Source organism: Zootoca vivipara, chromosome 4 (genome assembly GCF_963506605.1).
Source record: "Zootoca vivipara chromosome 4, rZooViv1.1, whole genome shotgun sequence".
Classification (NCBI taxonomy): Eukaryota; Metazoa; Chordata; class Lepidosauria; order Squamata; family Lacertidae; genus Zootoca; species Zootoca vivipara.
Window position 1 is genome coordinate 67524618 of NC_083279.1, and position 27502 is coordinate 67552119.

The window sequence follows — 27502 nt, forward strand, 5'->3', positions numbered from 1 at the left end:
TCACCCAGAGTCATTCCTACTAGCTACAAACTTGTCTACATAATAAAATTCTATGGAATCATGTAATTTATAATTACCATTTCTTCTAAGATCAGGAAGTGCCTCACTCTTTGCATCTTTATCTCCTGTGGCGTTTCCTTTAGTCTCCCAAGCGGCCTGTTTCAGTGGTGGAAGTTGAATGAGCATTTGGGGAGCAAGGTATTTCCAACAACCTTTCTCATATGTTCCTCATAATTCAAGGTAAGTTTGATAGATGCCTGAGTGGGGAACTTTAGCACGGATCCATCATACTTAACAGCAGTGATGACAGTCGTTAGCAGCGGTCCATAGAAGATGTCTGGGAAGTCAGAACGATTGTGCTTTCATTGCCAACCAGCATTAGTTCAGAAAGAGGAATCAACTTACCTAGTTTCAGTCTAGAAGATGTTTAGTAGACTATCAGTGTGCACAGAATATGAATTAATTAAAATGAATAATGTGTCCTTAGAAAATGTTTATAGTGATTAATTCTCAATGTAGTGTGGGATATTTGCATAATATCTTGTCAGGCATTAATTATATCCACAGATAGCAAATTATATCCAACTGTAACAAATTGACTGTTATCATTAATTCTGTCACAAATGGGGAAAGATTATACATACTGGTTGTAGCATGGGTTATTTAGCAGGGCACAAGCTATTAGTAAGGGAAATATCTGTCCTACAAAAAGAGTGGGGTATAACTAATGGTAATTCCATTATACTCAATTGTGGGATGACAAGCTAATTTCTATCCCCGCCCCTTCCTGGCCCCAATAGAAGAGAACAAAACAGCCACAACTTGAAATAAAACTATAAAGGAATCTAAGAAATCCGGCCATAAAAGAAGTTTACAGGAAAGGAATAACTGTGGAAATAATTGGGAAGGGAGCCAATTGTGCAAGGTTCCAAATTACATGGAGGAGGAGAAGAAGAAGAAGAAGAAGAAGAAGAAGAAGAAGAAGAAGAAGAAGAAGAAGAAGAAGAAGAAGAAGAAGAAGAAGAAGAAGAAGAGTAGTAGTTTGGATTTGATATCCTGAAGGAGTCTCAAAGCGGCTAACATTCTCCTTTCCCCTCCTCCCCCACAACAAACTCTCTGTGAGGTGAGTGGGGCTGAGAGACTTCAAAGAAGTGTGACTAGCCCAAGGTCACCCAGCAGCTGCATGTGGAGGAGCGGAGATGCGAACCCGGTTCCCCAGATTACGAGTCTACCGGTCTTAACCACTACAAAACACTGGCTTCATGAACACGCTCTATGAGTTGGATGGCAACAAGAGGGATGGGAGCAGAGCTTGGCACCCTCATCCTCACATGTAGGTTTCACCTGTGAGCAAAACATCAGTAAGCAGGCAGACTGAGCACACATCTCAAATCAACTAGAATTTCTCTTTTGGAAATGAAATAACTCTGGTCCTTTAAAATTAACAGAATAGTTAAATGTAACCTGAATATAAAAACATTTACATAAAGTAGTTACAATGTAAAACTATCCTCCTTGAATATCACCTTGATCTAACAGTGGAAGAAAATGAGATGATCTGAGAGTGAATGAATTATATCATATTCTGCATTAAAATTTTGATGTCTTTGCATTGAACTCCATCTGCATATTAACGATAGGAAACGACTTTACATTCCTTATACTTGTCTGACTAGAAGACAAAAAAGCACCTTAATGAGGGTGGTGCTTAGTTCTTGAGTTAAAACAAAGAATACGCTCATACAAAATATTCCCAAAATTAAATTAGAATCTGGGTTGTCATATTTCATCGTAGAAGAACATTTTGTCTCAGCTAGTTACACGAAAAGAGAGATATGTTACAATATTTAGTATCTTTGGGCATGGAGAGGTAAGGTGAAGAATGAAACTCTATCTGCACTATACATCTAAAGCAACACCATATCACTTTAAACAATCATGGCTTCCTCCAAAGAATTCTGGGAGCTGTGGTTTGTTAAAAGTGCTAAGAGTTGTTAGGTGACCCCCATTTCCCCCACAGATTCTGCAGGAAGCCTCCAGGAATGCAGGTGGTTCTCTATAGTCTATGGGCCAGACCAAATACTGGTATAAACTATATATTTAAGGGGATACCCTCTAGGTTGTATTTTTACAGGCCAGACTATTCAGACTAAGTGCTATAGCTTTTCTGCAGATTGTATAAACTCATGGAGAGTGACAATGATGTGGGGAGGGAAGCTAGTACACTTCTTCCCACTCATGTGTTTAATTTACTTGAAAGTATGATTCCTGTATTGGACTAGTATCATTGGGAATATCTAAATAAACTCTGCTGGAACATATTTTTGTCCAATTTAGTCTAGCATCCTCATTCCAGCAGTGGCCAGCCAGATGTCCCCGAGAATTTCGCACACAGGGCAAGAAAGCAATAGTACTTTCCTGTTGCTTGCTCCTACCATAAGACACTCAGAGGTACTCTACTGTGCCTGTGGATTTGGAAGCTCAGTTTAGCTATCATGGCTAGTAGCCACTGACAGACCTATGCCTTTTTCAGGATTAGAGAAATTCAAGGTGGAGAAGGGTTATCAATGGCTACAAAACATGGTAGCTAAGCTAACTCGAACCTCTGTTCAACCATGAATAGTGACACTGCCAATATAAAGATGCTAGCTTTATTCATACTTTCCTTTTGTTTCACCAACTTCTTAGATTTATGGATTAACCACAACAAAACCATTCAACACACTTTAAATTTATTCTGTGTAATATCCCAGTAAACTAACTGGAGATAGTGGGAGGAAGACACAATATTGATACAGTTTGTCAGATATAAGTCTAATGTGCTAGATGTTAGACAAACATAGGTATCTGTTGTTGTTTTTTTTACCAAGTCAGGACATTGGTCCATCAATACCAGTACTGACTACATTGGGTTGGAATAGCTCCAATGAATGAATCTGGGACCTTCTGCATGCAAATAATGTTGTCCACTGCTGAGCTACAATCCTCCAACAATTGCAGCAGTAACATCACCACAGTTTATATGTGAGTGCTCAGAGGCCTTGCTGGAATTTTATATAAATTCTCTTTTCACATTGTTCAAATAACTAGATGTCTTGTGTGAGCTGTTAAATGAGCAAATAAGAAATTGTAATGTGTGAAATGGCCCCAAGTTGCTAAGTATTGGTTACAGGTTTTCTTTCTATAGCAAGCCAATGGATAAACTGGGTGTCTCAGGTGACTATTTACTATTTATAACAAATGAGTGAGAAAGTTTCAAGCTGCATCAAAAGGTGCTGGGATTTCTGAGAATTCTTTACCTTCTCATCCCATAATACTGCCTTGATTTTATGTGGGCCTTTCTGCATTTACCATTTATAGGGGCATAGTTGCTGTCCTCCACCCCTGATTTTTTTGGCATGCTGCCACATAAATTTACATATTAACCTAGTATTATGGAATATGGTGCTGGAGTAGACTCTTGAGAGTCCCATGGACTGCAAGAAGATCAAACCTATCCATTCTGAAGGAAATCAGCCCTGAGTGCTCACTGGAAGGACAGATCGTAAAGCTGAGGCTCCAATACTTTGGCCACCTCATGAGAGGAGAAGACTCCCTGGAAAAGACCTTGGTGCTGGGAAAGATTGAGGGCACAAGGAGAAGGTGTCAGGAGTATGGGCTCTGGGGCCTGTAGTGCTTTGCAGGACTGGGGCATGCCTCAGCTTGTGCTGGAGAAGCAAGGCGTGGCCACACAGGTGGAGACCTCAGCTTGTGCTGGAGAGGCAAGGAGTATTCTCTCAGGTGAGGCCACTTGTTATCTCACTGCACCTGGTGGCAGGAGCTGGGAGGGATAAAAGCTCGGCATTTCCCTTCAGCTCTTTGCCACAGCAACGCTATCCCTGCCTGGTTGCATCTGGCCTCCTGCTCCTTGGACCCTCGCCTTGTCGTCGCCTTGCTCCTCAACCCTTGGACCTTCGTATTGCTTCCTGTTCCTTGGACCTTCGCCTTGCTTCTTGTTCCTTGATCCTTCGTCTTGATCCTTGCTCCATGGACCCTTGCCTTGCCGACGTCTTGATCCTTGCTCCGAGGACCCTTGTCTTGCCGACGTCTTGATCCTTGCTCCGTGGACCCTTGCCTTGCCGACGTCTTGATCCTTGCTCCGTGGACCCTCGTCTTGCCGACGCCTGAATCCTCGACCCTTGGACCTTCGCCTTGCTTCCTGTTCCCTGGACCTTCACCTTGCTTCTTGTTCCTTGGACCTTCGCCTTGCTTCTTGTTCCTTGGACCTTCGCCTTGCTTCTTGTTCCTTGAGCCCTCGCCTTGCTTCTTGCCCTGTGGACCTTCGTCTCTGCCTTGCTCCTTGACCCTGCAACTGCCTGCTGCTGGACCCTCAGCCCTGCACCTGTTCCTGCTTCTTCACCACCATCTTGCCTCTGGTCCTGACGCCCGCCGACCAGACCGTGACAGAAGGGGACGAGAGAGGATGAGATGGTTGGACAGTGTTCTCAAAGCTACGAACATGAGTCTGACCAAACTCCGGGAGGCAGTGGAAGACAGGAGTGCCTGGCGTGCTCTGGTCCATGGGGTCACGAAGAGTCGGACACGACTAAACGACTAAACAACAATTATGGAATAATGTACTGCCATAACAGCAATCAGTATCACTCTTAAAAAACATCAGATCAAGCAGTAACTACACCTGTATCAATGGTAAATGAAGAAAGACCCCATCTTAGTGCTCACCATCCTAATGTCATGGACCCTCAACAGTTCCAGCCGGCATTGCCAATAGTAAAAGATGCTCGGAGCTATACAGAGGGCACTATGTTGGTCTCTCATGCCTAGTGTAATAGCCAGCAATGAGGACATCAATGAACAAGTCTATTGAGGCCTTGCTAGAATAATTAAATGGACAAAGTGATGATAAATTAACCATTCTCACCTGTTTCAACATTACATTTTTTATTTAATTACACTTCACCTGCTAATGAAAGCCTCTTGCCATCACTGCTGCTGTGCTACTGTATTTTGGAAAAAGTTCTGAGCACAAGACCACCTGGATGCATCTGTATTCAGACCACTAGTATTTGATTGATTATATGAGCAGTTATGAGCATCCTTGTAATGCATGGTCCAATTGCATTGGGTGATGAAATGTACTGTATGAATGACTGACCCTAGTAATACTATTTTCATCAACAAAACTAATAAATATTCATGTAGTTAGCAAGCATCATGTTGATGTTGAATTGATGCATAAGCCTTCAGTCTGAAATTATGAGCCACCTATCTAAGTAACAAACATCTCTGGATTTATGAGGACAGTTTCGAAGTGAGCTATTTGCAACCCATCACCAGAAGTACTTGACTTTGTTAGATGCAGAATTCAAGAATGATTTGAAGACAATTATGTCAGAACATGTATATGCTTCCTGTTGTCTATGCTCCGATAACTTCTCTGTTGGAACACTGCAATGCCTCTGGATACAGCTTGGAAACTTCAGATGATGCAGAATTCAGTAGCCAGGTTGCTCACTGTGGAAAGCATATAATACCTATCCTGGCCCGAATGCACTGATTGCCAATTAGTTTCTGGGCCAAATTCAAAGTGCTGGTTTTGACCTATAAAGCCTTAAATGGCTCTGGGCCACTATACCTCAAGACTGCCTCTCCCCATATAAATTGACCGAAACCCTGCAATCATCATCCGAGGCCCTTCTTCATGTGCCCACCATGGAGTTTAGAGACCACTTAGTATACTCCAGTGGAATCTCCTCACTTTAAAGACTTCAGCAATACACAGAGGCATTCAGCATTTCAGTGTCAATTAAACACTTATTCTTAACATTCTCTTTCTGCAGTCTTTTTGTACTCTTGTCTACTGGGTAGATTAGCAGACCTTGGAGCTATATAAAAAGCACTAACTCTCTGGAGTTACCTGATTTCCAGGGTTGTTGTTGTTGTTTAGTCGTTTAGTCGTGTCCGACTCTTCGTGACCCCATGGACCATAGCACGCCAGGCACTCCTGTCTTCCACTGCCTCCCGCAGTTTGGTCAAACTCATGTTCGTAGCTTCGAGAACACTGTCCAACCATCTTGTCCTCTGACGTCCCCTTCTCCTAGTGCCCTCAATCTTTCCCAACATCAGGGTCTTTTCCAAGGATTCTTCTCTTCTCATGAGGTGGCCAAAGTATTGGAGCCTCAGCTTCACGATCTGTCCTTCCAGGGAGCACTCAGGGCTGATTTCCCTAAGAATGGATAGGTTTGATCTTCTTGCAGTCCATGGGACTCTCAAGAGTCTCCTCCAGCACCATAATTCAAAAGCATCAATTCTTCGGCGATCAGCCTTCTTTATGGTCCAGCTCTCACTTCCATACATCACTACTGGGAAAACCATAGCTTTAACTATACGGACCTTTGTCGGCAAGGTGATGTCTCTGCTTTTTAAGATGCTGTCTAGGTTTGTCATTGCTTTTCTCCCAAGAAGCAGGCGTCTTTTAATTTCGTGACTGCTGTCACCATCTGCAGTGATCAAGGAGCCCAAGAAGGTAAAATCTCTCACTGCCTCCATTTCTTCCCCTTCTATTTGCCAGGAGGTGATGGGACCAGTGGCCATGATCTTGGTTTTTTTGATGTTGAGCTTCAGACCATAATTTGCGCTCTCCTCTTTCACCCTCATTAAAAGGTTCTTTAATTCCTCCTCGCTTTCTGCCATCAAGGTTGTGTCATCTGCATATCTGAGGTTGTTGATATTTCTTCCGGCAATCTTAATTCCGGCTTGGGATTCATCTAGTCCAGCCTTTCGCATGATGAATTCTGCATATAAGTTAAATAAGCAGGGAGACAATATACAACCTTGTCGTACTCCTTTCCCAATTTTGAACCACTCAGTTGTTCCATATCCAGTTCTAACTGTAGCTTCTTGTCCCACATAGAGATTTCTCAGGAGACAGATGAGGTGATCAGGCACTCCCATTTCTTTAAGAACTTGCCATAGTTTGCTGTGGTCGACACAGTCAAAGGCTTTTGCATAGTCAATGAAGCAGAAGTAGACGTTTTTCTGGAACTCTCTAGCTTTCTCCATAATCCAGCGCATGTTTGCTATTTGGTCTCTGGTTCCTCTGCCCTTTCGAAATCCAGTTTGCACTTCTGGGAGTTCTCGGTCCACATACTGCCTAAGCCTGCCTTGTAGAATTTTAAGCATAACCTTGCTAGCGTGTGAAATGAGCGCAATTGTGCGGTAGTTGGAGCATTCTTTGGCACTGCCCTTCTTTGGAATTGGGATGTAGACTGATCTTCTCCAATCCTCTGGCCATTGCTGAGTTTTCCAAACTTGTTGGCATATTGGGTGTAGCACCTTAACGGCATCATCTTTTAAAATTTTAAATAGTTCAGCTGGAATATCATCACTTCCACTGGCCTTGTTATTAGCAGTGCTTTCTAAGGCCCATTTGACTTCACTCTTCAAGATGTCTGGCTCAAGGTCAGCAACCACACTACCTGGGGTGTACGAAACCTCCATGTCTTTCTGGTATAATTCCTCTGTGTATTCTTGCCACCTCTTCTTGATGTCTTCTGCTTCTGTTAGGTCCTTACCACTTTTGTCCTTGATTATGGTAATCTTTGTACGAAATGTTCCTTTCATATCTCCAATTTTCTTGAACAGATCTCTGGTTTTCCCCATTCTATAGTTTTCCTCTATTTCTTTGCATTGCTCAGGGTAAGGATGCTTAATGATGGTTTGTCCCTCAGTTTTAAGTGAACTGGCCTAATTTGCAGTTCCTGGACAAATGGATCTGAATGACATTATCTTTCAGGTCTCACATTTCTTTGAATTTTGCAGTACAGTGATACCTTGGGTTAAGAACTTAATTCGTTCTGGACGTCTGTTCTTAAGCTAAAACTATTCTTAACCTGAGGTACCACTTTAGCACCACCACAGCGCCATTTCTGTTCTCATCCTGAAGCAAAGTTCTTAACCCGAGGTACTATTTCTGGGTTAGCAGAGTCTGTAACCTGAAGCGTCTATAACCTGAAGCATCTGTAACCCAAAGTACCACTGCACAATTCTCAACTCAGAAGACATACAAGAATGAGTACATTAATGCACATTAGGAATAGGCTTGCCATATTTCAAGAGGTAAAAATCTGGGCAGAAAAAGTTGCTGAGCCCAATAGCCCCTCCGCCGCTGAGCCCGAGTCACCCATGCTAGAGCCAGAGTCCAGGTTGGCTGTGCCAGAGCCAGAGCCTGGGTCACCCATGCCAGAGCCCATGCCACCCACAACAGAATGAGACCCAGAGCCTGGGTTGCCTGCGCCAGAGCCCAAGCCTGAACCAAAATCCAGGACATTTGCTTTAAAATGTAAAATTCCCCCCAGTTGCGCATGTAGGATACCCAAAAGAGGACACGTCTGGGAATTCACAGATGTATGGCAACCCTGATTAGGTGTAATATGCTCACTGTCTGCAATATGCATGCAAAATGCATAATTTGTGAAAAACTGAATGCCAAAATAATTCATGTGGTTTTATTTTTTATTTTTAAAATGCAGATTGATGCAGAAATGGACTTATGAATATACAGTACAAGACTGACATTTCCACTCCTCTCTCACCATTGTTTAGTGCCCATTAATGCCTCATAAGTCCTGGTACTCGCATCCAGTATGACTCACTAGGCCCTTATCTCGAGATGGGATTATCTCTAACAACCTGTATTTGCTACTGAATGGTGTCATGTCATAACAGTATTTGCAGAATATGAACAATTTGCATAATTTATTCCCCTTGTGGTAAACTTTCTAGAGAGCATCATTTTCATTTGCTTTAAGTAAACAAAGACATGTGACTGTGGTATAACTAATGTACTAAACTGTAAATATCTCATGTTAAGTTAAATGTTAAGTTAAAATAGCCAAACTGAGATTCTTAATTGGAAATGTACATGTCTAGTTATGATTCACTTTGAGACCATTTGCAAAGAGAGCTGCTATTTAAATGCTAATTTATTTTATACTATGTTTTTCACGTATCCATCTAATCGGAAATCAGAACTTGCCCTGCACTTGGATTACTACCATACTAAATACTAAGAGCTGCCTTCTGTGCTAGTAATCTATTGCAGCTAATGGAATTACACCAGGGAGCAACTGGGTACCGTATATCTTTTACGCGCTATTAAAAATAAAGCATCCTTGTATTAACTAAAAGAAAAGCAATTAATCTTTCTTAGATACTGCATATACACTATTTTATAGATGAGAATTCTAATTCTCTTTAACCCTCGTGCTGCGCCTTCATCACTCAGCTAGAACCTCCATCACTTGATGTTACTAATTTAGTCACAAGTGTAAATTTGGTATTTTACATACAAATGAACCTTACAAAAATAGCGGCCTTCCTAGTCATATTAATTGAGTCAATTTCCAAGAGCTGCTGAATGTAATTTTCAGCAAGACAAAGATCTAGATAGTTAGGATATACATAGAGTTCTTTTCTTTTCTTTTTTTGTTTTTGTTTGTTATCAAGCCATTTCAAGTTTGGAACTTCCTTGTGTTTGTGTTTTAAAAGAATGGTGGAAAAAGAAGAGGTTATTATCCCCTGAGCTGTAATTGGTAAAGGAAACAAAATGAACGCTTTGCATATTGAGAGCTAATTGGGAGTAATCTATTGTGGGTTTTTATAATAAATTCATATGCTTTGGAATTCTAGCCTACGTATATAGCATGTGTCAAGAATAATATGCCTTCCTTTAGTCAATGAACTTTTTTTAGTTGTGCTGGGTTTTGGTAGATGAGTTTATGCAAGAATATGGTGTTTTTAACCTAATTTAAAAGTTGAAAACATAGTTCTTTGCTTGTGGGGAACCTTTGGCTCTCCAAGTGTTGCTGGAAAACAACTCCAATCATTCCTGATCATATGGGCTGGGGGCAGGTGGGGATTGGAGTCTAACATAAGGTTACCAGATTTTTTTCAATGAATCCGAGGACACTTTTCACTTCAATGGATTTTGTATGGGGGCTGATTTGTAAATCCGGGGACTGTCCCCGGGAAATGGGGATGTCTGGTAACCTTAGTCTAACAGCATCTAGACAGCCGTATGTTTCCTACCCATGTTATAAGGATTAAATGGTATAGAAATGAAAATAATTTGTTGATTAATTATAACAATATGCATTAGAATTCCCCTTTGATCCTCCTCTGTAGTTACTAATGGGTTGCTATATGACACGCTCTTAGCATATCCCAGAAAATATATTACAGTCAAGTGTTTCAGGATCTCAGTATTCATCTCCCCAGCCTCCTCCTTCACTTTCTCCACTTCCTTTTCCTCTAAGATGTCCAGCTTAATGTTTACAATGTAAAAGAAAGACCCGGATTTGGCTGTGTGTTCACAAAAACTTTTCTTCTTGTGAAATAATTAGGAGATACATCTAACTACAGCAGTTCAAAATGTAGCAAGATGTGCTCATTGTGGAATAGTGCAATATGATACATTTGTTAGTGTTCATTTTAAAAAGAGCAAAAGTATCAAATGAGCAGTGCTATCTAATATGTATAGATGACACCAAACCTTTAAAATTGTGTTTATTAGTGGATGCAGAGAGTGACAGAGAGGGGAGGGTAATGAAGAGAGTGGAAAGTATTTTCCAAAAAATGTGTTAAGGGAATTCACTGCCATAAGAAGTGGAGATGGCCACCAACTTAGGAGGATTTAAAACAGGACTATTTAGTTAGTCAGTTAGAGATGACATTTATGACCCCCCTTTTTTTATCTAAGGAGCTCAATGTGTTGTACAAGGTTCCCCCCGCTCCTCATTTAATCCCCACAACAACTCTGAGTGGCAGTGACTGACCCAAGGTCACACAGTGAGCTTCATGGCCAAGTGGGGTTTGAACCCCGGTCTCCCACCCAGGTCCTAGTCTGACACTCAAATCACTGTGCCACACTGGCTCTCATAGATGAGAACAATTCATGAAGGATACCAATATCAGTGCTAGACATGATATAGGTATGTAGTACCTCTGGGGGCCATGCTTTCAAACACCAATTGCTAAGAAACTGGGTCAGGAAAGGATTGTTGTCCTCATGTCCTGGTTTTTTTGGGCTTCTTGGAGGGCTTCTAGCTGGCCACAGAGCATAGGACTAGCTGTGTATTTGGTCTGATCCAGTAGGTCTTATCTTGTGTTCTTATTCACAAACAGACCATTTCCTTGTTCCTCAGCAGAGATTTTCCAGAAGGGTGTCCCAAGAGGCACTCTATGTATTAAAGCTGGAAATTACTGCTTGAACTTTGAAAAGGACTTCCAAAGTGGTTGAGGCTGAATCTGCTAGATATAATAAAGTAAAAGGTTCTTAAATACTGAACTATCAAAAGGTCCCTGTAGAAGGCTGAACACTGCAAATTGACATGGCAGTTGCAACAGTTCTCTTAAAAAATAAATCCATTTTGCAATCTAAGTTGTTCAAAAGCAGAGATGCAGTACAATGCTTCAATGATCAAAAACCTTGCCAATTTGAGGTCAGAGTTAAGGGTCCCACATGTTAGCTTAAGTACACAAAGCCAGGAAATTGAAAGCTAAGGCTGACACTTAACAGGTGTGCCCCATGGTCAGCAATGATATTGTGCTTGCTTACAACCCAACCTCCATGAATCCACTTTCCCTTCATCTTTCAGGCCCAAATCCAGATAGGGAGCATTGAATGCCCAAGATCAGCCATGATGTTCCACATCAGCCTACACCTGTATTGTCTTCTGAAGCTTCTGAGGAATCCTCCTGTGAGCCAACCTGTGCCATGTGTTCAGTGTTACCTTGTGGGATGGATTGTTTGTGTAGAGCTTCAGTGTGGAGCAGGCTGTGAATGTGGGGTTTCGGTGTATGGCAGGGTTTTCTGTGAAGCATTTCACTGTGGGGATGCATGTGTGGGGTTTGGGTATAGCCCCCCATTTGTCCATGGCTCCCAAAAGGCCAGTGAGCTCTCATCTAACCAATGCACAACACTGTAATATTCCATAACTAAAGGAATAGGCATTGTACAAAGCATCCACCAGGTGACTCCTTCTGTAAACATTGCCATTCTGTGAAAAAAAGGGAGGTTCAAGAAATCCTTGGTGCTTTTGTCCTATTTCCCCAGTAGTTGCTGCCTCAATTTTATGAGGCAGGAAGCCTCAATAACTTTTTAACCGCTGCTCAGAACTTCACCAGACCAATGAAGGATTGTCTTCTGTGACAAGCTTGAATAAACACTCAAGAAAATCTAAACAAAGCAAGAAAATATGTGTATGAAAATAATTGAGCACTGTGGTGCTATTGATTTTCCTGGTGCTATTGGTTAAACATTAATCAGTGCTATTGTAGCTTTATGCAGCATCATTGGTCAGCCTATAAGTTTTCAGCACAACTATAGATTTTCTTTGGTCTCTTCATACTTCTTTTGCTTCTCTAAATAATCTTCAGGATACCCAAACATGTGCACTGTGCTTTGTTTAATTTAAATCTGGAATAATCTGGCTAGTCAGAGCTTGGAGTGCAGCGACTGAGGAAGGAGCAGAAGGGCTGCTGCCTCTTGGATTTGGGTGACTGTCCAGGCTTGTGTGGGTGTTTGTTTCTGGCTGTGACCTTGTTTGTTTCTGGCTGTGACCTTTCACCTAGAAGTGTGAGTCAGGAAGTTCAGGTGATTAGCTGTGGGCGGAGCTAGTCAGAGCTTGGAGTGCAGCGACTGAGGAAGGAGCAGAAGGGCTGCTGCCTCTTGGATTTGGGTGACTGTCCAGGCTTGTGTGGGTGTTTGTTTCTGGCTGTGACCTTGTTTGTTTCTGGCTGTGACCTTTCACCTAGAAGTGTGAGTCAGGAAGTTCAGGTGATTAGCTGTGGGCGGAGCTAGTCAGAGCTTGGAGTGCAGCGACTGAGGAAGGAGCAGAAGGGCTGCTGCCTCTTGGATTTGGGTGACTGTCCAGGCTTGTGTGGGTGTTTGTTTCTGGCTGTGACCTTGTTTGTTTCTGGCTGTGACCTTTCACCTAGAAGTGTGAGTTTGACCCATCTTTTTGACCTAGGGCGGCAAGTCTCATACGTTTGTTAGGGGGGACCTAGGCCTCTTCCTCTTTCCCCCTTGACCTCAAGGTTTTCAAGATGGAGGTGGAGGGAACAACCATTGTCACCTGCAATTCCTGTGCAATGTTTGTTTTCTTGCCAAAGGATGTGGGTAGCTACACCTGCAACAATTGCAAGTTGGTTGCCCTACTAGAAAACAAGGTTGCCCTTCTGGAAGAGAAGGTGCAGCAGCTTCAGGGGCGTGTATCTACGCTCCAGAGAATTAAAGAGCTGGAGCTTTTCTTGGATGCAGCAGAGCACACTGTCTGCACCAAGGAGGAGACAGGGGATCTCCCTGAGGAGGAGGTCAGTTCCCCAACACAGCAGCCAGATGTATGGAGGAACGTGACTCATAGAAGTAGAAGGCCCAGGGATCGCTCTGAGTGCTTAGAATTACACAACCGTTTTGAAGTGCTCATGGAAGACGAGGAACAGACTCCACCTGAGGATCTCTCCCTCATCACAGTTGATGAGGAATATGAAGACGAGCAACCAAGTCAGTCCTCTGGAAATATGCAGGTAACCTTGGAAGGGACAGCACATAGAAGAATCCCAACCAAGCCTATGAAGAGGCGTGTAGTGGTGATTGGGGATTCCCTACTGAGGGGTACAGAAGCAGTGATCTGTGGGCCTGACAAGATGTCTCGAGAGGTGTGCTGTCTACCTGGGGCCAAGATCAAAGATGTAACAGAACGGCTGCAAGGAATCATAAAACCCACCGACAAATACCCCTTCCTTTTGGTGCATGTGGGAACCAATGACACTGCAAGCCATAGCTTACAGAAGATCAAAAATGATTATGAGGCTCTGGGCAGGAAGTTGAAGCAATTAGATGCACAAATTGTCATCTCTTCTGTCCTCCCAGTTGAACGACATGGCCCAGGGAGAGAGGGAAAAATAGGGGAAGTGAACAACTGGCTTCGCAAATGGTGCAAACAGGAACGGTTTGGATTCCTAGATCACGGTCTGCAGTTTCTTGAAGATGGACTTCTGGCAAGTGATGGACTGCACCTCACAAAAGTTGGGAGGAATGTTTTTGCCACAAAACTCAAAAACCTCATCAGGAGGGCTTTAAACTGACTTATGTGGGGGAGGGAGACAGTGGTCCTGAAGGTAGGAGTCTATCAAATGCTGAAGATGATCATCCAAATGTCAAGGACCAAATGGAGCAAGCAGCATGCAGACCTAGTGGTGGGACGAAAATATCCTTAAATAAGAGACATGGGGGAATGATCAACGGTCTTCAATGTCTGTATACTAATGCACAGAGCATGGGAAATAAACAAGATGAACTTGAGCTCTTGGTACAGCAAACTAAATATGACATAATAGGCATCACTGAAACCTGGTGGGATGAGTCTCATGACTGGAATGTAGTAATAGAGGGATACAATCTATTTAAGAGAAATAGACCAAACAGGAAAGGAGGAGGAGTAGCTTTATATGTTAGGGATATGTATACCTGTGAAGAGATACAGGATTTAAAACTTCAAAGCCAAATTGAGAGTATCTGGGTCAAAATTAAGGGAGAGAAAAACAACCGTGATCTCATTGTGGGAGTTTACTATAGATCCCCAAGCCAAACTGAGGACACAGATGATGCCTTCCTGGAACAGATGGCCAAGCATTCCAAAGGAAGTGAGATAGTAGTAATGGGGGATTTCAACTATCCTGATATTTGTTGGATGTCAAACTCAGCCAAGAGCATAAGGTCGAACAGATTCCTCACTGGCCTTGCAGACAACTTCATTGTCCAGAAAGTGGGAGAAGCAACAAGAGGATCAGCCATTTTAGATCTGGTCCTAACCAATAGTGATGACTTGGTTAGTGGGGTAGAAGTGGCAGGATCATTAGGTGGGAGTGACCATGCTCTTCTGGAGTTTATTATCCAGCGGAAAGGAGCAACCAAGCATACTAAGGTCCAAATTCTACACTTTAAGAAAGCCGACTTCAGAAAACTTAGGGAAACGCTGGGTGAAATCCCATGGACAGTAATACTAAAAGGGAAGGGAGTTCATGATGGTTGGGAGTTTGTTAAAAGGGAGATATTAAAAGCACAACTTCAGGCAATACCAATGAGACGGAAACATGGAAGGTGCCTAAAGAAGCCAGGCTGGCTATCTAAAGAACTTTTGACTGAGTTAAGATTTAAAAGGGATATGTACAAAAAATGGAAAAGGGGGGAAATCTCCAGAGAGGAATTCAAACATATAGCCAGCACGTGTAGAGACAAAGTCAGAAAAGCTAAAGCACAGAATGAACTCAGGCTCGCCAGAGAGGTTAAAAGCAACAAAAAGGGCTTTTATGGGTATGTCCGTAGCAAAAGGAAAAACAAGGAAACAGTGGGGTCACTCAGAGGAGAAGATGGTGAAATGCAAACAGGGGACAGAGAAAGGGCAGAACTCCTCAATGCCTTCTTTGCCTCAGTCTTCTCCAAGAAAGAAAACAACGCCCGACCTGAAGAATATGGAGCAGATGATTCAGCAGGGGAAACACAGCCCAGAATAAGTAAGGAGGTAGTACAAGAATACTTGGCTAGTTTAGATGTATTCAAGTCTCCAGGGCCAGATGAACTACATCCAAGAGTATTAAAAGAACTGGCAGAGGTGATTTCAGAACCACTGGCAATAATCTTTGAAAATTCCTGGAGAACAGGCGAAGTTCCAGCAGACTGGAGGAGGGCAAATGTTGTCCCTATTTTCAAAAAGGGGAAAAGAGAGGACCCAAACAATTACCGCCCAGTCAGCCTGACATCAATACCAGGAAAGATTCTAGAGCAGATCATTAAGCAAACAGTCTGTGAGCACCTAGAAAGAAACTCTGTGATCACTAAAAGTCAGCATGGGTTCCTGAAAAATAAGTCATGTCAAACTAATCTGATCTCATTTTTTGACAGAATTACAAGCCTGGTAGATGAAGGGAACGCTGTGGATGTAGCCTATCTTGATTTCAGCAAGGCCTTTGACAAGGTGCCCCATGATATTCTTGTAAAGAAGCTGGTAAAATGTGGGCTAGACAATGCTACCATTCAGTGGATTTGTAACTGGCTTACTGACCGAACCCAAAGGGTGCTCATCAATGGCTCCTCCTCATCCTGGAGAGTAGTGACTAGTGGGGTGCCACAGGGTTCTGTCTTGGGCCCAGTCTTGTTCAACATCTTTATCAATGACTTGGATGATGGGCTTGAGGGCATCCTGAGCAAGTTTGCAGATGACACCAAATTGGGAGGGGTGGCTAACACCCCAGAGGACAGGATCACACTTCAGAATGACCTTAACAGATTAGACAACTGGGCCAAAGCAAACAAGATGAATTTTAACAAGGAGAAATGTAAAGTACTACACTTGGGCAAAAAAAATGAAAGGCACAAATACAGGATGGGAGACACCTGGCTTGAGAGCAGTACATGTGAAAAGGATCTAGGAGTCTTGGTAGACCACAAACTTGACATGAGTCAGCAGTGTGATGCAGCAGCTAAAAAAGCCAATGCAATTCTGGGCTGCATCAATAGGAGTATAGCATCTAGATCAAGGGAAGTAATAGTACCACTGTATTCTGCTCTGGTCAGACCTCACCTGGAGTACTGTGTCCAGTTCTGGGCACCACAGTTCAAGAAGGATACTGATAAGCTGGAACGTGTCCAGAAGAGGGCAACCAAAATGGTCAAAGGCCTGGAAACGATGCCTTATGAGGAACGGCTTAGGGAGCTGGGTATGTTTAGCCTGGAGAAGAGAAGGTTAAGGGGTGATATGATAACCATGTTCAAATATATAAAAGGATGTCATATAGAGGAGGGAGAAAGGTTGTTTTCTGCTGCTCCAGAGAAGCGGACACGGAGCAACGGATTCAAACTACAAGAAAGAAAATTCCACCTAAACATTAGGAAGAACTTCCTGACAGTAAGAGCTGTTCGGCAGTGGAATTTGCTGCCAAGGAGTGTGGTGGAGTCTCCTTCTTTGGAGGTCTTTAAGCAGAGGCTTGACAGCCATCTGTCAGGAATGCTTTGATGGTGTTTCCTGCTTGGCAGGGGGTTGGACTGGATGGCCCTTGTGGTCTCTTCCAACTCTATGATTCTATGATTCTATGATTCTATTCTAATAACCATGCCACTAAGCCTCAAACATTATGGTGACATGCAGGTTGTGCCTGCATCTTCCTAATAACCCAGCCAGAATTGAATGGAATATGATGTCATGCCATTTGCATGTGTGTACAGGGAAATGCTAATGTGATCACACAATTTTTCCTTTCTTTTTTGCTTTTTTGCAGTGATGCTTTACGGGGGAGATGCAGCAAAAGAGACGGCCTAGCAGTGGTCATGCATTTCCATAAAGCATGTCATTTTGGCCTGTCAAGTAGGGAACATACGAATGTGTGTCAATCCATTCCAGCTTTCATTTGCACTTTTATCCAGTGTTTTTATGTTTTATATGGTGGTTTATTTTGCAGAAGTCTTTCTCTTATTTCATTATCTGCAAGGGATTGGACTAGACCCATTCTAAGTCTTAGTAACCACAGCATCCTTTTCAAAATGCTCACACTGACTGTTTAATTATCTGTTGTAGGACCTTTCCTGGAATCAGTATCAGGCTCAATGGTTTGTAGTTACCTATGTCTTCTCTCTCTCCCCCCCCCCTTAAAGATAAGGACATATTCCCCAAGATGGAGTATACCCCCTTGGTATACTCCAGAGCTTAGGGTGAGGAAACTAGCTGGGAGATGGCTTGAACGTAAGTAAATGAAAGATCCTAATGAATGCAACTGAATACTGGTAAGGGCTCATTATCGAGCCTACCTAGTGGCAGTGAAGGCATATTTTGCTGCCTCCATTGCATCTTCATCATGTCGTCCGGCAGCGCTTTTCTGGGTTGTACAGGGCCTTTTACAGGCTGGTGCAAAGGAGGTGATAGGTTAACAGTAGCTCTCTGTGACTTGTTGCAAAGTGTTTTGAGAATAAAATTGCTTGCATCCAACAAGACCTTGACTCTGCTGTTATAGCAGATGAATCTCATGGGCTGTCCAGAGCACAGCCTAGTCCTGTTGTGTAGGATGAGTGTCAGATGGTAAGGCTCGAGGATGTGGACACGGTGCTCGGATCGGTCAGGGCAACCACTTGCGCTCTAGACTCTTGCCCCTCTTGGCTGATAAAAAAACAGCAGGGAGGGGACAGCTGGCTGGACCAGGGAAGTGATCAATGCCTCTTTACCAGAGGGGGTGGTCCCTGCCTGTTTGTAGGAGGCAGTGGTAAAAGCACTCCTTTCCCGGGATTTGGAAAACTTAGCTAACTACTGGCCAGTTGCTAATCTCCCTTTCCTGAGCAAGGTTTTGGAGTGAGTGGTCGCAGACCAGATCCAGGTGCAGTTCCTTAGGCCCTGGAGATTTGAGTTAAAATAGCTAGATTGTTCCCTTACCACTTTCTCTTATTGTGGGCTTTGACTCCTTTGTATCCTTAATTCTGTTATCATCAAGTTGGGCACTGCTTTCCTTTTGAGTGAGAACAGAGGCAAAGTAGGTGTTTGAGCAGTTCTGCCTACTGTCTGTCACCTAGTAGCAAACCTGAAGTTTGCAGAACGGTTGTGCAACATTACATTGCTACATCTGGTGTGCTGTTAATTCTTTACCTAATATGCTATTGTTTTTATTCTCATTATATAACCAATCATATGTTGTTGTGAGTACAGAGCCTAGAGTTGTGATTCTGCTATAAAGCCAACATAATACTCCTTCACAACAAGAGAATAACAGTTCTGCAGGAAGGATGATAATGTGCAAACACAGTGTTTGTAAAGACTAACAAGATAGAGAGAAATTAAACTAGAAGAAGCTCTCCATGGTAACTAAACATCTGTTTAGAGGAAGATGGTTTTACTCAGTGCTATTTTTCTAGAAAAAGAGGTGCTGGAACTCACCATGAACACCTCTCTTGTTCTCTTATAATGACAATGGTGCCCACCTAAGACGTGCCAGAACTTAGTTCTGGAGAGTTCCGGCTGAAAAGCCCCGGTTTTATGACATACAGGCTTTTATCTTGCAGTTTAAAGGGGCCAAAAATGACTTTTGATTGAGAGACAGTTGTCACTCCTATTGATGCTAACTGAAACGTAATTCCAAACCGAGTTCATTCAGAAATAAGTATGCATGGGATTGAAGACAATTCTAAATGGTTCCCATGTAAAGGAACGAGACTATTCTTTAAACAGTTGCATGGCTGCATAGTAGCTTGAACCACAATGTCCATTTCATGACATTTGTGCAGTTCACATTCTCTCTGTCTTATGTGTATTGTACTGGTATGGCTTTCATCCATCCTGGTGGATTGGTCCATGAATTATGCTAGGATACAGTGGCCCCTCCCAGTGGCTCTTGGCAGGGGAAGGGAACCTCACATGATTTATCCACAGGCAACCATGCTCACTGATTCTGACCAACTCCTATTGCTTGCCTGGATGGAGAGTTGTGTGTGACATTTACATGGTTTGAATATAGTTATTGTACAAGCTTTCCCACCTGGTGCATTCAGGCCTCTACTGGTTTCCCCTTGTACTCCCCTTGCACCTGTCTCTAATCAATGTAAGACAACATTTCTCCACCTTATGGGGCATTTGGGGCTTTGGCAGACGGTCCCGTTTTCTTCATTTTCCCACTAAGAAAAGACAGCCTTCTACATTATTGTCAGAAAATTTGATAGCATGGTTAGATCACAGAAGAATTAATGCAAAGACAGATATGACATTATGAAGGCATACAGGGCTGTAAACTTCACATTTCCAGATTCTTGCAAGCACCATTCATTACTACCTAAATGTAACAGGTGCATGACTGTAGACCCACACAGATACATAATTTATTTAGTACAGTAATTGATTTCATGGATTCTGGTCTTGAGGGATGCCCACAACACAGAAAACAGGTTTGTTTATTCTCTTGCAACAGAAACACAGAACAACCATGATTGGGAATTTATTGCAAATAGATTATAATCATTATTTTTATTACGTACTCTCGCTTTTTAAAATTACAATTTCACAGTTGTACACTCTTTGCAAAGTGGTATGCGAAGACAGCTTTCTGAAATAGGAAGTCACAAGAAGAAAGGGTCAAGACTACTGGTGATTTAAAAGTGGAGGCTGACAGCTTTGTCCTTGATGCACTGAAAAATGGGAAATGCTATTGTAAACATTGAAATGGCAATACTAAACTCAGCAACAGAGAAGACAAAAATTCTATCACCAGCAGTTTCCATTGATTTGTTGCGTCAAAAATCCAGTTTCTCTCTCATAAATGGAACAGAGAATAGGAAACAAGATATTTCATCCTAGGAAGGTCTACTAGTATTCTGAGATTATTGGGAAAGAGCTGTACACTGTCCATTTATTGTATGCTTTACAAGCTCTATTGGGGAAGCTCTAGATGAGCAGCAAAAACAAGATTCACTGAGGTTTTTGGTAGGCCTCTATGCGAATAAATTGTGTTCGGCTTGTGGTTCACAAGTTATGTTGGTCTAATTCCTCATTTCTACAGAGAGTAGCACTAATAGCCAATGGCCTTGCACTGAGGATAAGTGAATTCAAGTGGTTCCACTTGGCAATGTTTTTGCAGCAGACAAACATATCCATTACCCTGTGTTATTTTTTAAAAGAGTAAATTGCAGGAGCCAGACTGACTTCTACAGTTCACTATACAGGCATATGCAAAGAGGGCTAGTTGGTCACTTTACCCACGGCCTGTTTGAAGCATGCTCAGTAGACCCATGCTAGTAGTTCACATATACTCCAAGCCTCCAGTGTGCCTGGAGTATGGTATTTTCACCAGCCTCTTGATTGCAATGGACACAACAGATGAATCCTATGCTGGAGAGAATTGCCATGTTTTGCAGCATTCTGGGGCATCCCTGACATAAGAGGGTCTAAATAATATCTTCCATATTTCCTGACTTCATAGGGGCTGAGTATCCCAGCATCTATTTACTCTCTGTTAAAAGTTTGCAATGGAGAAGTGGGGATCAATGGCTACTAGTCACGATGGATATGTACTATTTCTGGAATTGGGGGTGTGTGTGCTATTTCTGGTGGTACACCTCTCAATAGCAGTTGCTTGGGATAGTGCTATTGCGTGTGGAGGTCCCCAAAACCACCCCTCAAATAACTCACACCATAGGCAGAATTTTTGTTTAATGGTTTTTGGCATGAATTTGGCCACAACTTTTATTAAAATACAAATATAAAATATGTGAGTGGTTTTGTAGGCATTGGTTCTCCAACTGTCACATAAGGACAGAAATAAACTCGCCTTGTCAAAAAGGGAAAATCCTACAGGGAGAGACAGGGAGCCGGGTGCATTGGCCCTCCCCTCTCCCCTCAGGCTCCCAGGGGCTCCCGCGTGGTCCTGGCCCCCGACTGGGGTTATGGACACTGCATAGAGCCCCTGCATTCCTGATCGGAAATTCCCCAACACACAGGCAATAACTTAAGGGGCCAACACAGTCAACAAGACCCCCTATACAACCAATAACCAATGCCGAACCACCAGCCTTACAAGTTGTGACTATTTGCTATGCAGTAGGCAAAAACCAGATGGCACCAGCCAATCAGCCAAATGGAAAAATTCCTACCAGGCCCCTGAATACAGGCGACCCCATGAGAGGCACAGCAATGTCAACACAGAGGTCTAAAAAACAGCGGAGCGAGGGTGGGGATCCGAAAACGCAGCCAAAGAGAAACCTTTCTCATTGGCTTAAATACCTTAGGGGCTGACCCACAACTCGCAACATACAAATTTGCCCAACAACAGCCAGGGACCTATCAGACGGTGACCACTCATGCCTCCACCTTTGCAACTCAGGAGTGGTTTGTTAAGCCCCCACCGCAAATCGTGCTCACCATGATGGTGAACCCACACTGCGTGTTTAGACCTTTAAACCTCCCCCTTAAATAATTCAGACAATACTCAAATTTTGGTTTGTTTTTTGGCAGAATTTAGGCCACAACTTTATTGATTACAGCAAGTGAGTGGTTGCATAGGCTCTGGTTCGACTAGCTCCCTGCACCATTGCAGGTAGCGCTGGCCCAGGGCACCAGCATAGATCAGCCTAGGGTGAACACCCAGATAGGTGGAAAACCAGGAACAAGTTATGTCCACCACCCAGATGTCCCCCTGGACCATAGCTGCCAAGTTTTCCCTTTTCTCGCGAGGAAGCCTATTCAGCATAAGGGAAAATTCCTTTAAAAAAGGGATAACTTGGCAGCTATGCCCTGGACTCAGGCACAGGCACAACCCCCTCACAGGGCTGACCAAACCATTGAGTCCCTGGATTCCTTTAACGGAATACTCTTCACATATGGATGGCGAGAGCGTTCCCCCATCCCTATCACCTGAACCAGAGCCTATCCGCAACCTTACAAGTTGTGACGATTTGCTACGTGGCAGGCAAAACCCAAATGGCACCAGCCAATCAGCCAAGTGGGGAAAATTCCTGCAGTGCCCCTGTGCCAATGACAGACAACACACGATGGCATAGCAAGGTCAAGCACACAAGCCCTAAAAGTAGGGAGAGGTGGGCGGGTGTTCCAATACACGCACCGAAAGAGGAAGCTCTGGGTCACGTGCATAGGTATTTATAGGTCCCTTGATTCATTTAGCCTGCGTCCCATTGGCCTGATTGAACCCTGGATCAAGGGACCTACCAATTGGGTGTTGAGGCTATCCAATCATACCCACCCACAACACACGGTTTGGTTGCCAGCTCTCACCACAACACATGCCCTCTTTAAGGGAGGACCCGATTTGCATCATGTTTGTGGGCTTCCCCCAGGCATCTGTTTCATCACTATGAGATTGTTGGAGTAGTTGAGCCTGTGGGCTGATCCAGCACAGCTCTTCTTATATTCCATAACCTCCTAATTCCTAATTTTCCAGTCACATCTCGGAATTACAGAAGCAATCCCGGTTTCTGATTTGATCCCGGAATCTCCTGGTGTTCCTTTTTCCTTCCTTCCATGTCTCAGTGAACCATTAAAAGTGGTGGAGAGATCAGACCCCAAACTTCCAGTGCTTTCTGGAAACAGGAGCCTTTGGTCTAGATGTGTTTGTGTACAGGTAGATGCAAAAACAGAGTCCCGTTTATACTGAAAATAAAATACTTGCACCCAATGAAGCAAATGGTGAACCTGGCATATGAAACCCTTCCTATTATCTTGAAGGAAAATTTAACCAATCCACTTTAAATTCTTTAATTGCAATGCTTTGGCAGCCAGCCATTTTTAAAGGAAATGCAGAGCAAACAACTAACTTTCTACAATACTTAGTAGATACCTCTTCTTCCATTCTATATACTTTTAAGAAGCCATACTTTCCTAGAGTGATAAATGTGATGTGAACTTGGCTGGCTGCTGTGGGGTCACCATTCACAACATTTCAGTATTTGCTTCATGAATTTCTATGGAAGTAGCTGAAGGATGGCTTTCCAGTAACCTTTATCCAACTGCCCCATTAGTTTTTATGAAGCTAACACACAACATGGCCCTAAATAAAGGCCTGAAGGATTGTTGCAAAGGAATAATAAAATAACTTTTATGAAGTCAATAGCATTTCTCTGTGAAAAATAGAGCATATAGAATTCAAATTGGAAGTCAATGTACAAAATATTTAATAATGCTTTCCCCCCCAGAATGTTAACACTTGTGTGGCAATATCTAGGCATATTTTTAATTGGTATTTTATTTTTAATGGGTTATGGGCCGCCCTGGATGAATACCAATGGATTTCCAGTGAGGGTGTTCTCAACACTGCCATCATGTCAGAAGGCCGTTCTACCTTTCACATCATCTCTACACCATGCTGTTTCAAGGAAATTATTCCACTCTCCTTACTGTAATGTTTATAGTAACTCCTCTGGATTGCCTGAAATATTTCCATGCCATCACCTGGCACTGGTGATTAATCTTTCCAACCTAAATGGGAGGTCCATATGGCAAGCCACACTGAGGTCAAAGAAGGACAGCTTGCCATGAGGGTAAGTCAGTATATACAGTGAAGTAAGGTGTTCCCTCTGGAACACCTTTATCGAGCATTCTAGAGACCTTGGACTGCAATTCTGTCACATCTGACCTGTGTACGTTGCAGTTCTGTGCCAAAGCCGGCACTCAAAATTCTCAAATGTTTTATTTTTCTGAGAAAGAGGCTTCTGTGTTTGTAGTTTGGTGCTATCATCGTCATCGTCATCATCACCATCATTAATACTCTGCCCATCTGGCTGGGTTTCCCCATCCACTCTGGGAAGCTTACAGTACATATAAAAACATAGTAAAACTTCAAACATTAAAAACTTCTCGATACAGGGCTGCCTTCAGACATTTTCTAAAAGTCAAATAGTTGTTCATTTCCTTAGCATCTGATGGGAGGACATTCCACAGGGCGGGCACCACTGCCGAGAAGACCCTCTGTAACTTCACTTCTCACAGTGAGGGAACTACCAGACGACCCTCAAAGGAGGACCTCAGTGTCAGGGCTGAATGATGGGGGTGGAGACACTCCTTCAGGTATACTGGGCCTAATATTATTTTTAATTTCAATGGTTATGGGATTGAGCTTACCTTAAGGATTTCATGGAATGTTCAGGAAGTACAGACATCTGGGAAGGCTGTAGAATGTGGACCACCGGAGAGATAACTTGTAGAATGAATGAAATATACCTACAAATACCCCTCAACCCCCTCAAAAGCGCAACGACCTCCCACATGCTACCTGTGAGAATTTGAATAAACTTTTCTCTCCCTTTTGATTATTTCTGAACATTTTCCCCATCATTAATTGCTAGAGAAAGGTAACACCCACACCCGCAACATTGAAATAATTGGCACAACACTAGTTTCTAGTTCCTGGATGACTAAACTTGGCAAGCTCTTTATTATAGCTTTCCCTGTTGGACAGGTGGCTATTTCTCCCACACCTCTGAATAAGACTCAAAAGCCAGCATATTGGTGGAATGGTTATATTTATTGAATTATAATACAAGATCCACAAATCAATAGTGAATAAGTGAGAGCAGGTGACCTTAATTTGTTCAGTTGCCCTACACTAAATACCAATGCTACCAAAGAGACCAAATTCAACAATAAACAATAACTAGTCATACCAAATTCATTTCTTTCAATTTGCAAGTGAGCAGAATGTGGACCAGCAGAGGTTAGATTGGCCAGATCTGCTCCACCACAATTGGTCACGCTTACCCAGGTGACCTTCCTGCCACCTCCCCTCAAGGAATTCCCATGGAGTCTCCTTCAGGTAAGGGCTAGGGAGTGGAGCAAATTCACTCCTTCTAATGGTAGAAGTGACATTATTGCAATAAGGATATCCCCCATTCACAAAAAGCAATAAACAATAAACCACTATTTCCTTTTATGTCATTAAGCAGGCATGATAGAAGATGACCACATTTTCTTCCCAAATAGCATTTTAGGCTCTCATCATTGGTAAGGTTCTGCGACGAAAAGTTGTCATACAATATAGGATTCTGAAGGGAAAGCACACCAGATGATTTTTTTATAGCAGATATTTTAATCATTTCTTCAAACTAGAGTTCCTGAGAGATTTTCCCGTTCTCAGTGAAATATTATGCACTTCATGAAACCAGAAAATCAATGCTGAAAAATGTGTTCTATTCATTAGATGCACGCCTGTGTTCATTGCATTGTTTCTTCTGCCGTGATTTACACTGGGTTTTGTTTTCCACAGCTCCAAACTAATATCAGCATAATGCTTGATTTATTTTAACATGCATTATGATGAATGGAACAATAGTAAACAATTTAGGTTTCAGGAAGGACAAAATTGGAGGGATCACCCAGGAGGCACAGATGAATGTCACAGGGGTATATGTGTTTTCTCACAGTAGATAATTCCAAATAAATCACTGCAGATATGGAAATGTAAAGACGCTGAAAACCACATGGGGAGTCTTCCCCAAACACTTATATGATTTGCCAAATGCTGCTCAGATAGGTCTTCCCAGAGTTGGTTTTCAGGGCTAAGAAAGCATGTAATAACGTATGGGTGCCTTTTCTGAAAACTGTATGCAGTGCCTTTCATTAAGTTCATCACCACATGGTGAAGCTGCTGCTGAATTCCACGAGGACCCATCACTGAGCAGCTGACATTTAAATTTTTCTGTGTTGCATGGAGTGACAGTTCAGGGAGGGGCATTGTGGGAAATTTAAATGGCAACTGCTTAGCACCAAAGTTGAGTGCTTCCACTACCCATTAAACCCACAATGCCCACAGGAGGAGGAGGACTTGACTGGCATAAAAGGGAGCCTTCCAAAGGGCAATATACAGAGAGCCCCTTCAGTCCTGGGATTGCCTCTGCTTTTCATTTAGCTCTAAATAGTTCCATAGCCCAAACACAAGTGTCATGGATTCTGGGGCTTGGACCAAGTACCGTATAATTTGAGATTTGGACCTAGGTAGATGAACCTGTGAGCTTAAGGCATAGAAAAGAAGAGAGGCTCACAACATTGGCTCTTGCAGTTTCCAGACAATATGAACCCTGTGAAGTGAAACCAGACATAGTATAAGTACCAAGAAGGTGGTCTCTTGCCTAGTGAGTATACCAGTACCATACTGTCAGGGACTGGACAGAGGAGGAATGGTGGAGACATTTACAGTAGATTATACAACAGGGGTTTGTAAATCTAACAGTTTAGATTTACAACAGGGGTTTGAGGGAGGTCACAGCTCAGAGGCAGATGAGGGGAAATGTTGGGAAATAATGGGAGAGGAGGAGGAGGAAGCACTAGGGGGCGATAGCCAATGGACACAGTGTCTTTAGAAAGCATTCCAGACCACCCCTCCCAGAACCCAGGACAGAGGGCATGTAGCAGTACCCATAGGAGAGTTGACGAGAATGATGAATGAGGAAGTGGTAGAGACAGGGAGTGGAGATTCACTCAGGACAACACTCGGGACAATCCAAGAGGCTGGGTTCTATAGCCTCTCTCTGTAAATACTGAATAAAAAGTGGATGGTAAGAAACATTCCCTTGTCTTTGTACGTTCCTGGGCAACCAGCTGGGAATTGCTACCAACTGCACTTATATCCTGTCTTTGTGCCCAAACTGAACTTGGGGGGCCCTGAGTTGGAGAAGGGACATGCCAGATTTCAAGCCAGTGTGGCACATTGGTTCGAGTATCAGACTAGAACCTAGGAGTCAAGGGTACAAATCCCCACTTGGCCATGAAGCTCACTGAGTAACCTTGGGCCAGTCACTGCCTCTCAGCCTAACCTGCACCACAGAGTTGCTGTGGGGATTAAATGAAGCAGGGGAGAACCATGCACACCAACCTGACTTCCTTGGAGAAAAAGCTGAGATATAAATGCAATAAATAAATAACAATTTGGAGAGGAGCAGTCCTAGTCATTATTTTCCAGGTTTTCTTCC